This window comes from Pristiophorus japonicus, chromosome 1 (genome assembly GCF_044704955.1).
Source record: "Pristiophorus japonicus isolate sPriJap1 chromosome 1, sPriJap1.hap1, whole genome shotgun sequence".
Lineage (NCBI taxonomy): Eukaryota > Metazoa > Chordata > Chondrichthyes > Pristiophoridae > Pristiophorus > Pristiophorus japonicus.
Genome location: NC_091977.1, coordinates 202,145,912 through 202,160,685, shown reverse-complemented (window position 1 = coordinate 202,160,685; position 14,774 = coordinate 202,145,912).

Sequence of the window (14,774 nt, the reverse complement as noted above, 5' to 3'; positions counted from 1 at the left end):
CCCCCCTCCCTCTTCCAGCAGCTTGTCACCCTCTGTGCTCGCCTGTGCTCACCCCCCCTGTCATGCTGCAGGCCAAGGGGGCTACAAACTGCTGCACCCATATCTGGAAGTAAGTGGTTTGAGCAGAAGGCTTGCAGTAACCTGCTACACTGCTCCCTGGACACTTCAGCAACTTCACTTGAGGCACCAAACCAAGAAACACCTCTCCAAATTCACAAAGTGCCAGTAGAAGTCAATCAGCAACGAACCTGAAAGTAGTTGATTATCCTTTTAAATAGCACTTGTGAGCGACCCTTCCTGCTCTGGATGCATGTGCGAGCTTAAGAGAGGGCAATAGCGCCATCTTTGAGGTTGAAAATGGCAGCTCTCGCGTCAAATTAGCATTGCACGCTGGTTGAAGTCATGATGTCTATACTCTGCATATTTCCAGCGCCTTTTCCCAGCGCCCGTGCTAACGACCTACCCAAAATGGCATCCAGCACCGCCCGCACCAGAAGTATATGCACATTCCTCGGATGCCATTTTGGACTCAAATTGGCACTTGTAGCACCGAAAAACCTGCCTCTATGGAGCCGAATTTAGCGGCAACTGTCTATTGTTATCAACTCAGCAACAAGTAGGAAAAGAAATCATGATTTGCCGTATCAAGACTTCTCATATTGTTGAATGCCTCCATAAGATCTCCTCAACCTTTGGTGTTTTGATGAAAAAAGCCCCAGACTGCCCTTGTAATGAAAGCCTTTCATCCCTGATACCATCTCTCATCCCTGGTATCATCTTAGTCAAGGTCTTCTGCATCTCTTAATGGCTTTGACATCCTTCCTAATGTAATGTGCTTAAAATTGGACACAAATATCCTAACTGCAGGATAACCAGTGACATTTATAGGGTTCTATAGTTGGGAATTCTCTTTGCGCTATATACAAAAATACTTATTTAAAAAATCCAAACGAAGTATTACCCTTGCTCTTCCAGTCACGGTAATTGTTTTCTGATGTAAAGATCAATATGTTACATTTTAATTGTTTCCCTTTATTCAGATTTAAAATCTCAGCTGATCAGGGTTATGTTCTTATTTAAAATAAGACGAAGGGTCATCGACCTGAAACGTTAACTCTGCTTCCTCTCCACAGATGCTGCCTGACCTGCTGAGATTTCCAGCATTTTCTGTTTTGATTCTATATTCCAGCATCTGCAGTATTTTGCTTTTGTTCTTATTTAAAATGTTCATTTCATGTTCTTTTGTGACCAGGTACCATTCCCAAGCTGAAAGGGGAAGACAGCCAATCGACTATACGCCTTCTGTAACTGTCACTTCTGCGGTTGCTCTCAGTGTGTGAGAGCACGTGAAATCAGCAGTAACTTGCTCTTGGGTTTACCCTGTGGTGAAGCACGTAACCTGCACTCAACATATCACACTATCGATGAGACCAGAAACTCATCCTATGATAAAGTGCAGGCATGAACTTCTCTCCTACTGCTCCATAACACATTGTGGAATAGTAACTTTGTATAGTTTCAATGCACTGAGTCTTGATACTGTCCTTCAGAGTTCAGGTTTTCTCATTTACCTTACTAACCATTCCTGAAAGATGGGGTCGAAATTCTCTTTATAAAGTCACCCATTAGCACCGGTGCTAGGTGGCTAACAGGCGGCAAAAGTGTTAAGCGGCGTCCACGGCTCGGGAAAAATTTGGTAGGCTCTTTGGTAGAGGTGCCAAGAGGTAACGCAGCGCTGTCTAATGCCACCCAAGTGGTGACGAGATGCAGCTTGGCTCCGCTCCCATGATATTTGGTTTGTATGGACACCTAACGGCAAGACGTCCGTACTGCCTGGGAAAAGTGGAGGGAACAGCGTCGTGCTTGAGCGTATTCGCCCAGAGATCAAGGTAAGTTTTTTTCTTTATTTATTTCATCTTCTTTTCATTAGTTGTAACAGTGGGGAAGTTTGTGTGTGGGTCGGAGAAGTTTGAGTTTTTTTTTCTTTCTTCCCTTTTCCCGTTTTCCAGCTAGCATGGCGGCAGCCTCCCATTGGGAAATTCAGTGTCCTCCTGAGCTCCTGCCTGAGGATGAGTGTACAAAGGCAGTTTTTAGCGCTGCTCTCTCATCTTTAGGTGTAAAAACTGATCTTGGCAGTTTGAGCCTGCACCTAACGCCTGCCGGTAAAATCAGCACTCAGGCGGTGACACCATCTCAAAAATGCCAGTACCGAATTTCGACACCACTATGTTCTTTTTCTTCTCCAAAGCCCACTTTAAATTATTTTATGAACCTTTTAATCATGACCACATTATACTTACTATGTACAAGAAAATCTGTACAAAGCTCATTATTGAGCTAAATTGGTTTCACTTTAATCGAATTTTGGCTTCCATTAAGTAGTCTTACAGTCAGATGGCAAAAATATTTGTTTTCTGTAGTCAGACTCGACACCCCTCTGTTTTTTTTAACTTATTTTCTCTCTCCCAGCCTGAGCATCAACTGTGGCCAGTAGATAGCAGGCATTCTGCTGCCTGTTTTGCCCTTAAATTAACATCTGGGGAAATATTCATGCGTGCAGAGCCTGGAAAGTACGGAATTTACTGATTACCAACTTCCATGGCGAGAAGGGCTTGAGAGAGTTTGCTCACATTGTGGCATTTCGTTTGCCCACAACACAGCAGCTGAGGACGACAATTCAGCAGAGCGATAGACCATTTTGTAGTTCCTTTGTACAACTTGAACCCAATGCACTACATTGCTGCCGGCAAAATTATATATAACAGGTTCTTGCTCAATCCTGATAAACATTGACATGCATTCCACTGTCAATGTCCACTATTTACTCTCAATACCAGCATTAATCTTGCTGTCAATAAAGCATAGGTGGTCATCTATATAACAGTTCTAAACACAATCAAAAAATTGCAACATTGTTCAATTTACTTTTACCTACAGTATTTATATTCACATAGTCTAAAAGGCTAACTGCTATAAAAGGATATTAGTACTGCGTCGCTCCTTGTGTTTTAATTGTACAGCCAGGGAAATAGTTAGGATCTTATAGGCCTAGAAATTCAATAAGGCCTAAAACAGGTGGTGACACCACGAGGCGAGATTGCTCGTGCACGTTCATAAAGCACAGGCAGCACGTTATTTTGGTGCTGCCTGCTAATTTGATTGATTTCAGCGCAGAGTCCAGTGACGAACATGTTGCATCAGTATATGCGCTCAGCAGGAGGCCCAATGTCGCGTCGCTAAGCGAGCGTGCATTCTCTTAAAGCAAGGCTGTCATTTTAGAAAGCAGTCTCGAGCCCTTAAAGGTGAACTGCCTTCTGAAAAAAAAACTAAAAAATCATTCCGAACTTGGCAGTCTTCAGATCTTAAAGCTGAACTGACTTCTGCACGTAATAAATTGGTAGAAGTGCTTCAGCACAAACACAAATGGCTCAACAGGCCAGGGAAAGGGCACCTAGGGTCTCACATGCAGCACACCTGCTTTGTGCAGGGGGTCAACACTGGAAGAGAGGTTTTTTACCAACAAGGGGCCAGGAGGCCTTCCAGAAAGAAAGGTGTGGGACCAGATCGGCGAGGCCGTCACTGCCAGCAGTGTCGCCCTCATGACCTGGCTCCAGTGCCCAAAGAAGTTTCATGACCTCACACCAGTGGTCAAAGTCAGTGCATGCATCTTCAAAAGCCATCTCTCACCAACTACATGACTAACCTCACATACTACTCAGTATATGATCCCTGCCCCCATCACTCATCTATCAACAATCTCTACCAAACACGAGGCACATCTCCCATTCCTGGCTTCACCAAACACCCTTGGAGGAGATGGTGCTGGCCATTCTTGGTAGTGGCATGGCTGAGCCCTTGGCCAACGGTGGAGCTAAAAGAATACAACATGCCAGTATCCTCATAAGGAATCCTCCTTCTCACATCCCACTTTCTCCTCATCCCAAAATGTTTTCTGATGTACAAGCTGCACATGGTGTAAGCAAGCAGCTCTTGCATTTCACCCTCTCTTCACCACAACCCTACCCTTGTACCTTCCTCATCAGAAAAAGCTATGCTGCAGCCACTGAGGTAGCACTGCATAACATCACTAGGATAGGCAAAGGCACATTCAAGCCAGTCACTAAGGGAATGCACAAGGGTGATTACTTGATTTTTTTGATGTAATATTGGATGTATATATGGATAAAGTTGGATTGGAAAATTTGCTTTTTGATGGTTTTTAATTCAGCATTGTGGCCAAGGGGACGCTGTGATGGTCAGTAACAGAGGGAAGGGAAGGTGTGGGACAAATGTTGCAAGGGGAATTGTGGTTGTGGTCATTGCTACTGCAGCAAATGATTCGATCCCAGATATCCCGGCCAGAAAGGGGCTGTCTGGGTCGCCTATGTAGTGTCCTGACACACTACTATAAATTCACACAAGGCACATTCTGCAGACAAGGTCACTCTGTGACCCGAACCTTTATTCACAGGACCAAGAAGTGATGATCCTGTGTGGGACCTCCCTTTATATACCTGGATGACCAGGTGAGGAGTGTCTCCCACAAGTTCACCCCCTGTGGTGAAGGTGTGCATTTCTTCGGTGTATACAGTATGCAGTGTTGTTACATGAAGGTTAGTTACATGAAGGTTACATACATGACATCACCTCTCCACCAATGTCTTATGGGGTCAAAAATTAAGTCTTTCAGGCGGTCGACGCTCTCTCGTGGAGCGCCGCAGTTGGGGCTCTGGTTGTTGAGCCCTGGCATGCGTCTCTGTCACCTGATTCCGGCTTGTCCAGGCTGGCCACAGGGACTGTGCATGCTGCTGAAAGTTCTTATTGCTCGTTCACTGGCGGTGGTGTGGGCAACATCTCATGACCTTCTTCAACTTCCTCAGTGTCCATGCTGAATCTTTTCTTTACTTGGTCCAGATGCTTGCGGCATATCTGTCCATTGTTAAGTCTGACCACTATGACCCTATTCCCTTCTTTGCCAATTACAGTACCCTCAAGCCATTTGGGCCCCAAAGCGTGATTAAGAACAAATACAGGGTCAACAATTTCTATACATCTCTCCTTTGAGTTACGGTCATGGCATTCATTTTGGGACTGGCGCTTGCCCTCAACAATGTCTGACAGGACTGGATGAATGAGAGATAGCCGAGTCTTAAGTGTACGTTTCATGAGTAGTTCCGCAGGCAGGACTCCCGTGAGCGAATGCGGTCGGGACCTAATGGCCAGCAGGAGGCGCGATAGGCGGCATTGAAGGGAGGGTCCTTGAATCAGGAGCATGCCCTGTTTTATGATTTGGACCGCACGTTCCGCCTGGCCATTGGAAGACGGCTTGAACGGTGCTGTCCTGAAATGTTTGATGCCATTACCCGATATGAACTCCCGGAATTCATAGCTAGTGAAACACGGGCCATTGTCGCTAACCAGGATGTCCGGCAAGCCATGGGTCGCAAAGACTGCATGCAGACTCTCCACAGTGGTGGATGTTGTGCACGAATTTAATATGATGCACTCGATCCATTTCGAGTACACTTCAACGACAATGAGGAACATTGTTCCCATGAACGGGCTCACGTAGTCTACGTGAATACATGACCATGGCCTGGTGGGCCAGGGCCACGGGCTGAGTGGGGCCTCCCTGGGGGCATTACCCAGCTGGGCACACGTCGTGCACCTGTGAACACAGTATTCCAGGTCTGAGTCAATTCCCGGCCACCATACATGTGACCGGGCAATGGCCTTCATTAGCATGATGCCTGGGTGCTCGCCGTGGAGTTCCCTGATGAATGCTTCACTTCCCTTCTGGGGCATGACTACCTGGTTGCCTCATAGTAGGCAGTCGACTTGGATGGAGAGCTCATCCATCCGTCTGTGAAACGGTCTGACCTCCTCGGGGAATGCTCCGTGTGCGGGCACCCAATCCCCAGTCAGGACACATTCCTTAATCAAGGATAGGAGGGGATTTCTGTTGGTCCAGATTTTGATCTGGCGGGCTGTGATGGGGGAGCCTGCGCTGTCAAAGGCATCAACGGCCATGACCATCTCAGCGCTTTGCTCCGCTGCCTTCTCAGTGGTGGCCAGTGGAAGCCTGCTGAGCGCGTCATTGCAATTTTCAGTGCCTGGCCGGTGCCGTATGGTGTAGTCATACGCAGCCAGTGTGAGAGCCCATCGCTGTATGCGAGCTGACGCATTGGCATTGACAGCTTTGCTGTCTGACAACAGGGATGTTAACGGCTTGTGGTCCATTTCTAACTCGAACCTTCTGCCAAAAAGGTACTGGTGCATCTTTTTCACCACATAGACACATGCGAGTGCTTCCTTTTCAACCATCCTATATCCCCGTTCTGCTTGGGAGAGCGACCTGGAGGCATAAGCCACAGGTTGGAGTTGGCCCTCATCATTACTGTGCTGCAACATGCACCCAACCCCATAGGATGATGCATCACATGTCAAAACCAATTTCTTACAGGGGTTGTACAGGGTCAACAGCTTATTAGAACAAAGCAGGTTCCACGCCCAATTGAAAGCCCGTTCCTGACAGTCCCCCCAAAACCAATCGCAACCCTTACGCAGGAGCACGTGTAGCGGCTCCAATAATGTGCTTAAGTTCGGCAGAAAGTTCCCAAAATAGTTCAAGAGTCCCAGAAATGAACGCAACTCCGATGTGTTGCCAGGCCTGGGCGCACGATGAATCACCTCCATTTTGGATTCAGTAGGCCGGATCCCGTCTGCGGCAAACCTCCTGCCCAAAATCTCGACCTCTGGAGCCAAAAACGCACACTTGGACTTCTTTAATTGCAGGCCTACCCGGTCCAGTTGGCGTAGCACCTCCTCCAGGTTGTGGAGGTGTTCCTCGGTGTCTCGACCCATGATAAGGATGTCGTCCTGAAATACGATTGTTCCAGGGATGGATTTGAGCAAGCTTTCCATGTTCCTTTGAAAGATAGCGGCCGCTGATCGAATGCCAAACGGACACCTGTTGTAAACAAACAGCCCCTTGTGCGTGGTGATGGTGGTCAGTAGCTTGGATTCTTCGGCCAGTTCCTGGGTCATGTAGGCTGAAGTGAGGTCCAACTTGGTGAACAGCTTGCCGCCTGTCAGCGTGGCAAAAAGATCCTCCGCTCTCGGAAGCAGGTATTGGTCTTGTAGTGACACTCGGTTCATAGTGGCCTTGTAGTCACCACAGATCCTGACCGAGCCATCCGTTTTTAGGACAGGGACGATGGGGCTTGCCCAGTCGCTGAATTCAATGGGCGAAATTATGCCCTCTCTTAGCAACCTGTCCAACTCACTCTCAATTTTCTCCCGCATCACATACGGCACAGCTCTGGCTTTGTGGTGCACTGGTCTGATGCCCGGGGTGATTTAGATTAATGATTTAGACGAGGGGATTAAATGTAGTATCTCCAAATTTGCGGATGACACTAAGTTGGGTGGCAGTGTGAGCTGCGAGGAGGATGCTATGAGGCTGCAGAGTGACTTGGATAGGTTAGGTGAGTGGGCAAATGCATGGCAGATGAAGTATAATGTGGATAAATGTGAGGTTATACACTTTGGTGGTAAAAACAGAGAGACAGACTATTATCTGAATGGTGACAGATTAGGAAAAGGGAAGGTGCAACGAGACCTGGGTGTCATGGTACATCAGTCATTGAAGGTTGGCATGCAGGTACAGCAGGCGGTTAAGAAAGCAAATGGCATATTGGCCTTCATAGCGAGGGGATTTGAGTACAGGGGCAGGGAGGTGTTACTACAGTTGTACAGGGCCTTGGTGAGGCCACACCTGGAGTATTGTATACAGTTTTGGTCTCCTAACTTGAGGAAGGACATTCTTGCTTTGGGGGAGTGCAGCGAAGGTTCACCAGACTGATTCCTGGGATGGCAGGGCTGACATATCAAGAAAGATTGGATCAACTGGGCTTGTATTCATTGGAGTTCAGAAGAATGAGAGGGGATCTCATAGAAACGTTTAAAATTCTGATGGGTTTAGACAGGTTAGATGCAGGAAGAATGTTCCCAATGTTGGGGAAGTCCAGAACCAGGGGTCACAGTCTAAGGATAAGGGGTAAGCCATTTGGGATCGAGATGAAAAACTTCTTCACCCAGAGAGTGGTGAACCTGTGGAATTCTCTACCACAGAAAGTTGTTGAGGCCAATTCACTAAATATATTCAAAAAGGAGTTAGATGTAGTCCTTACTACTAGGGGGATCAAGGGGTATGGTGAGAAAGCAGGAATGGGGTACTGAAATTTGCATGTTCAGCCATGAACTCATTGAATGGCGGTGCAGGCTCGAAGGGCCGAATGGCCTACTCCTGCACCTATTTTCTATGTTTCTATGTTTCTATGATGCGTATCACTACTTTGGAACTTTGAAAGTCCCGACACCAGGTTGAAATAGTGACTCAAATTTCTGTAGGACCTGTGAGCATGAACTTCGCTCCACAGATGAAATGGCGTGCACATCCCCCCATTTCCAGTTCATCTCGGTGAGCCAGCTCCTCCCCAAAAGCGAGGGACCATTTCCCGGGACAATCCAGAGTGGCAGCCGGTTCTCTGATCCATTATGTGTGACCAGCAACATTGCACTGCCTAGCACTGGGATAATCTATTTGGTGTATGTCCGTAATTGCGTGTCAATGCGTTCTAGTTTGGGTCTGCTAGCTCTGACTGGCCATAGTTTCTCGAATTGTTGGACACTCATAAGTGACTGGCTGGCCCCTGTGTCTAGCTCCATACATACCGGGATGCTGTTTAATAGGACTTTCATCATCATAGATGGTGTTTTGGTATATGAGCTGTGGAAGTTTGCCACATGAACCCGCTGAACTTCAGCGTCCATTGCTTTGTCCCAAGCATCAACCTGCCTTGCAGACCCCTCTTCTGGTTCATCTGCCTCATAAATTAGCCTCGCTGCAGGCTTCCTGCACATTCTAGCTAAATGGCCACTGAAGTTACAATTTCTGCAGATAAATTGTTGAAACCTACAGGTTTTGGCAGCATGTCTGCCCCCGCACCTCCAGCATGAGCTGAGATTGTTGTGAACAAAAGAGCTGTTACCAGGTATTCCTCTCTGATTGTCTCTTTGATTACTCTTGAGCACTCTGTTAGTGGATGTCAATCGCCCCATCCCGGGACACACTGTCCACTGTGATGGCATAAATGTCTGTTCAACCTGCCATTGTCTCTGTTGAGGGCCCACTCTAAAGTCTGTTGCTGCCTGGGTGATGTCGATTTGCCCTTGCCTGCCTGCGGGGTTCTGAGTCGCGTTTACAATGTTAACTCCCTGATCCATCGCTACGTTGGAAGCAGAGTTGCGCGCGTATATTATCTTGGTTTCCTCCTCCCCCGCGATGAAGGTCTGAGCCATCAACACCGCCGCTTCCAGGGTCAAGTCCTTGGTCTCAATTAGCTTTCTGAAAATCCCGGCATGACCAATGCTCTCAATAAAGAAATCCCTTAACATCTCCCCCCTGCAGGCGTCTGTGAACTTACAGAGGCTGGCCAAGCGCCGAAGGTCCGCAACGAAGTCCGGTATGCTCTGTCCTTCCCGACATCAGTGTGTATAGAATCGGTGTTGGGCCATGTGTATACCGCTCGCCGGTTTGAGTTACTCACCGATCAGTTTTCTGAGCTCTTCAAAGGTGTTGTCCGCCGGCTTCTCGGGTGCGAGCAGTTCTTTCATCAGCGCGTACGTCTTAGGTCCACAGCTGGTCAGTAGATGCGCCCTTCGCTTGTCAGCCGCTGCATCTCCCAGCCAGTCCTTCTTGACAAAGCTCTGTTGGAGCCTCTCAACGAAATCATCCCAGTCCTCAACCACACAGTACTGTTCCTCTGTGCTACCGGTGGCCATCTTCGTGAGTCATTAATTCCCGTTTCTCGTCGCCAAATGTATTGTCCTTACACACTACTATAAATTCACATGAGGCACATTCTGCAGACAAGGTCACTCTGTGACCCGAACCTTTATTCACAGGACCAAGAAGTGAAGACCCTGCGTGGGACCTCCCTTTATATACCTGGATGACCAGGTGAGGAGTGTCTTCCACAAGTTCACCCCCTGTGGTGAAGGTGTGCATTTCTTAGGTGTATACAGTATGCAGTGTTGTTCCATGAAGGTTACAGTTACATGAAGGTTACATACATGACAGCCTCCTTCCTTCGGCTTCCTCCTGCTTTCTCCTCTTGTTTCTTCCTCTTCGCTCTGTGAGCAGCTTGTGCCCTTTGCTGCCTCTGTTTCATCTCCACGTGATGTTGCAGCCAAGGGGGACTGCAACTAAAGCCCCCAGGACTGGGAGCACGTGGTGTTCTCAGAGACCTTCCTTTAAAACCGAAAGCATTGAAAGCATCCAACAACATTCCTTGCACATTGTTACAATCTTTTTTATGTTTTGCACCAAGCTACTGCTCCAATGAAATCTAAAACAACTTCAAAAGCTGAAGTTGAAACTTACCTGAAAGATGCGTGTGTCCCTTTAAGAAGCTCTAACAGCATCTCTGTATAAATGCTGCATGCTGCAAAGAAGGAGGCCAGTCAGCCCATCAGGCCTGTGCCGGCTCTTTGAAAGAACTACCCAATGACTTCAACTCCCCTGCTCTTTCCCCATAGCCCTACAAATGTTTCCTTTTTATTGATATATATCCAATTCCCTTTTGAAAGTTACTATTTAATCTGCTTCCAGCACCCATTCAGGCAGAGCATTCCAGATCATAACAAATTGCAGCGTAAAATAATTTCCTCTCATCTTCCCCCTTTTTTGCTGGCTTTTTTGCCAATTATCTTAAATGTGTCCTCTGGTTACCGACCCTTCAGCCAGTAGAAACAGTTTCTTCCTATCTACTCTATTAAAACCCCTCATAATTTTGAACACCTCTATCAAATCGCCCCATAAGCTTCATTTGTCTAAGAAGACCAATCCCAGCTTCTCAAGTCTCATCACGTAAATGAATTCCCTCATCCCTGGTACCAATCTGGTAAATCTCCTCTTTAAACTCTCCAAGGCCTTGACATCCTTCCTAAAGTGTATTGCCCAGAATTGGCCACAATACTCTAGCTGGTGCCTAACCAGTGATTTATAAAGGTTTAATATCACTTCCTTGCTTTTGTACTCAAACCAAGGATCTCTTATGCTTTTTTAACAGCTTCATCAATTTGTCCTGCCAACTTCAAAGATTTGTGTACATACATCCCCAGGTCTCTCTGTTCCTGCACCCCCTTTAAGATTGTACCATTTAGTTTGTATTGCCTCTCCTCATTCTTCCTTCCAAAATACATCACTTCATAAACCTCTGCTACCTATGTAGATGTTAGAAAGAAAGAAAGACTTGCATTTATATAGCGCCTTTCACGACCACCAGACGTCTCAAAGCGCTTTATAGTTAATGAAGTACTTTTGGAGTGTAGTCACTGTTGTAATGTAGGAATCACGGCAGCCAATTTGCACACAGCAAGCTCCACAAACAGCAATGTGATAATGAGCAGATAATCTGTTTTCATGATGTTGATTGAGGGATAAATATTGGCCAGGACACCGGGGATAACTCCCCTGCTCTTCTTCGAAATAGTGCCGTGGGATCTTTTACGTCCACCTGAGAGCAGAATGGGCCTCGGTTTAACGTCTCATCTGAAAGATGGCACCTCCGACAGTGCAGAACTCCATCAGCACTGCACTAGAATGTCAGCCTAGATTTTTGTGCTCAAGTCCCAGGAGTAGGACTTGAACCCACAACCGTATGACTCAGAGGCGAAAGTGCTACCCACTGATCCACAACTGACACTGGGCAGATGTGAGGCAGCAGCATGCTCAGGCTTGGCTGGTGATGCCCCTCTGGGACATGGGGCTCTCCCGATCTCCCATCGTACTTTCAGTAGAAAATCAGTGGAAATCCTAGGGAAAAGTCAATGATGTTTCTTCGCCATTGATGCTGTATCTCTGGGGTTCCCACTGATCTCCCAACAGGGTTCCTCTGCAAAAATTACAGGTGCTGGTGTGTAGCCTGCTGACAATCATTATTAAGGCTCCCATATGAATAATGGTCACTTGGATAAAGCTCACTTGGTGCCTGTGCAGCCATATCTCAGCAAGGAGTCAACACCATTTTGAGTAGGAGGGAAGGGGTGAAAAATCAATAAAGAGAATAATTTTTAAAAGTCAGCACTTAATTCCTTGTTTTTTGGGAGTTTGTGGCTTTACTTTTACCTTCACAGTTTTGACTTTTTAATGATTGTACTTTTCCCTACACTGCAGTTTTATATCCGATTATGCACACATAAGAGACTGACTGGAGAGAGATGGGTAGAGAACCTCTACAGAAAGCATTCAACTGTTCTGTTTTTCTGGGGTAACAAGTTAAATACTGAATTCTAAACCCAATGTAATCCCACATGGAAATTTCAAGTTTGTCTATAAAGAACCAGTTACTTAGGTTTGGATTGCTTTCGGCTCAATTTGAACCAGAAAAATATAGTGCACTCATGCACCAGGAGAAACCATTCTTCAGTGGCTGTGCATCACTATTATCCAATACCCAATCTTTATTTTCTGCTGGTTTGTTGGCCATTGCAGTGAAAGTTGTTTACTGGAAAGTTAGGCGGCAGCATTGGCTGCTAGGTGGTTCAGGAAAGGGTGCCTCAAGTATGTGATATCTGATGCAATGGTGCCCATATCCAATCCCTGTCTGCATGGGGAGGAGTGTTTTTTTACATCCTAGCAGTAGAATGAGGGGATGTGTTCATGCTCCCAAAGGTTATTGGTCTGCTTTTTCTAATATTAATTGGCAGTCAGAGGCAACCATAAAAAAGTGTCTCATAACTCTGGCCCTGCTGGTCCCTGCTGCATCCTCAAAAAAAGTAAGGTCATTGATTTTTTTTATGGGACACTAGAGATCGACTTTTACTTGCCAAAATTGGTGTTAAAATGGGGCCAGTCAATTTACTGTCACGTTAAGGCCACATTAATGCTGCCGTTCTTCCATTAGGGAACTAACATGGCTGGTCCTGAAGTATAGCAGACCTGTCGGGTTCAGATATCAGTTTACTGAGTCCGCCATAGAGGATAGGTCTGGTTCTGAACATCCATTGTTTGTTGTCATCTCAAGCCCACTTACTCTGACCTTATCATAATGTATCCACCTCTGTTTTTGAATGACATGGTCAGTAACATGCCCCTTACACAATACTACTGCAGTTTTTATCGAAAGGATTTTTTAGAGTTTTCACAACAGCAATATTGCTCCCTATTTTGTTAGAGACAGCAGAATATGATTGGAGAAGTATTTTCTCTCATTTGGCTTTCACATTTTTGCTTAATTGCTGCTGGTCTTCAGCTTGCTTCAGTTTCTGTACTAGAGCCACTGTCCATTATTGGGAAATCCATGTTGTGAAAACTTAGTTGTGAAACTTGATCTGCATCAATCATAGAATTTACTTTTTACCAGCCTTTCTAAACTACACTTCAATAGCTAAATGCTAAAATTCTGGAAGTCTGCTAAATAAGATAGCAAAGGCACGAATAGGATTTGCTCTTCTAAATTAAGATTGTGACGATAAAAGAATATTATCATGTTAAGAGACCAAATAACTTTATTACTACTACCATTTTGTTAAAGTAAATTCCCATCAGTGCCTTGTCTGTCTGGTAATTACATCATATTTTGCATATGTAATGCTGTACTTGGGATGAATGCGACTTGGGGGTGCTAGCAAACTGAATGTAATTGTGAGCTACTGTATGTTGGGAAAATGACAATTGATCTTTTTACGGTAATTTGTACCTTGTTACTTCATTCTCGTGGGATGTTACAATCTTGAGTACCAGTAAATTGCATGCTAAAATGTGATATTATCATAGAGTGATGGAATCCTTTGTATTGCATGATTGCCACTGGTGCTTGGCTTAATCTGCTTCTGCTAAGAATTGCATGCATTAGTTCAAGAGATGAAGCTATACGGATACTAACTAATAAGTAAATAATTTCTTCATGGCATCACAAGTTCTAACATTTGTCTGTAGTCATATTTACGCTGTCTCAGGCCTGTAGCACTGGTACACTTGCCTCTCCCGCTTATGAGTATATGCCCCTTCCAGTGCGAATTCCTGGATATGGGAAAAGTTGGGGTTATGGGAATGACCTGAACCCTGAAACGGGGGCACGTTCAGGTTTCGTCACATCATGTGTATTCTGCTTGATTTGTGCTTAAATGGATGGGGAGGGGGGAGAAATGAAAATCTGCCTAAATGCGTGGGAGGCTCAGAAGACCTTTGAAAACTGTGCAAATTAAAGTCAGATCGGTCAACATGCAAAATTCCGATATCTACAATATGCATCAGCTGTGTGCCTAGCATGTCTATTGAATCCTGTTACATTCTGATCAAGCTGAAAAGGAATTCTTAAAGCTGCCTGCACCAAACTGTTGATTGCAATTAATGTTCTAGGTATGCAATTTGATTCAATGTTCCCTCCAATTAGATTAGATAGAAGAGGCCCAATGGAAGTATGTCAAGGATTGTACTCCAGGCAGATTGTCTGCCTTTACCCAAGTATCTGGCCACAAATTTCTAAGGGCTTTTTCAGTGCACTTCTGGCATAAGTCGACTGAGAGTGAGATGCAAGGCCTCAGATATGCCAGGTCTAGGGGTAGGGCTATTTTGGGGCAGATCTTCAGGTGAAGACATGGAGCTAGACTGAGAGTACACTCAGATATAGGTTTATTATAAACTACATTGCAGATATACCTAACAGTATATCACTTTTATTGCCATACATAAGGGTAGTTAGAAG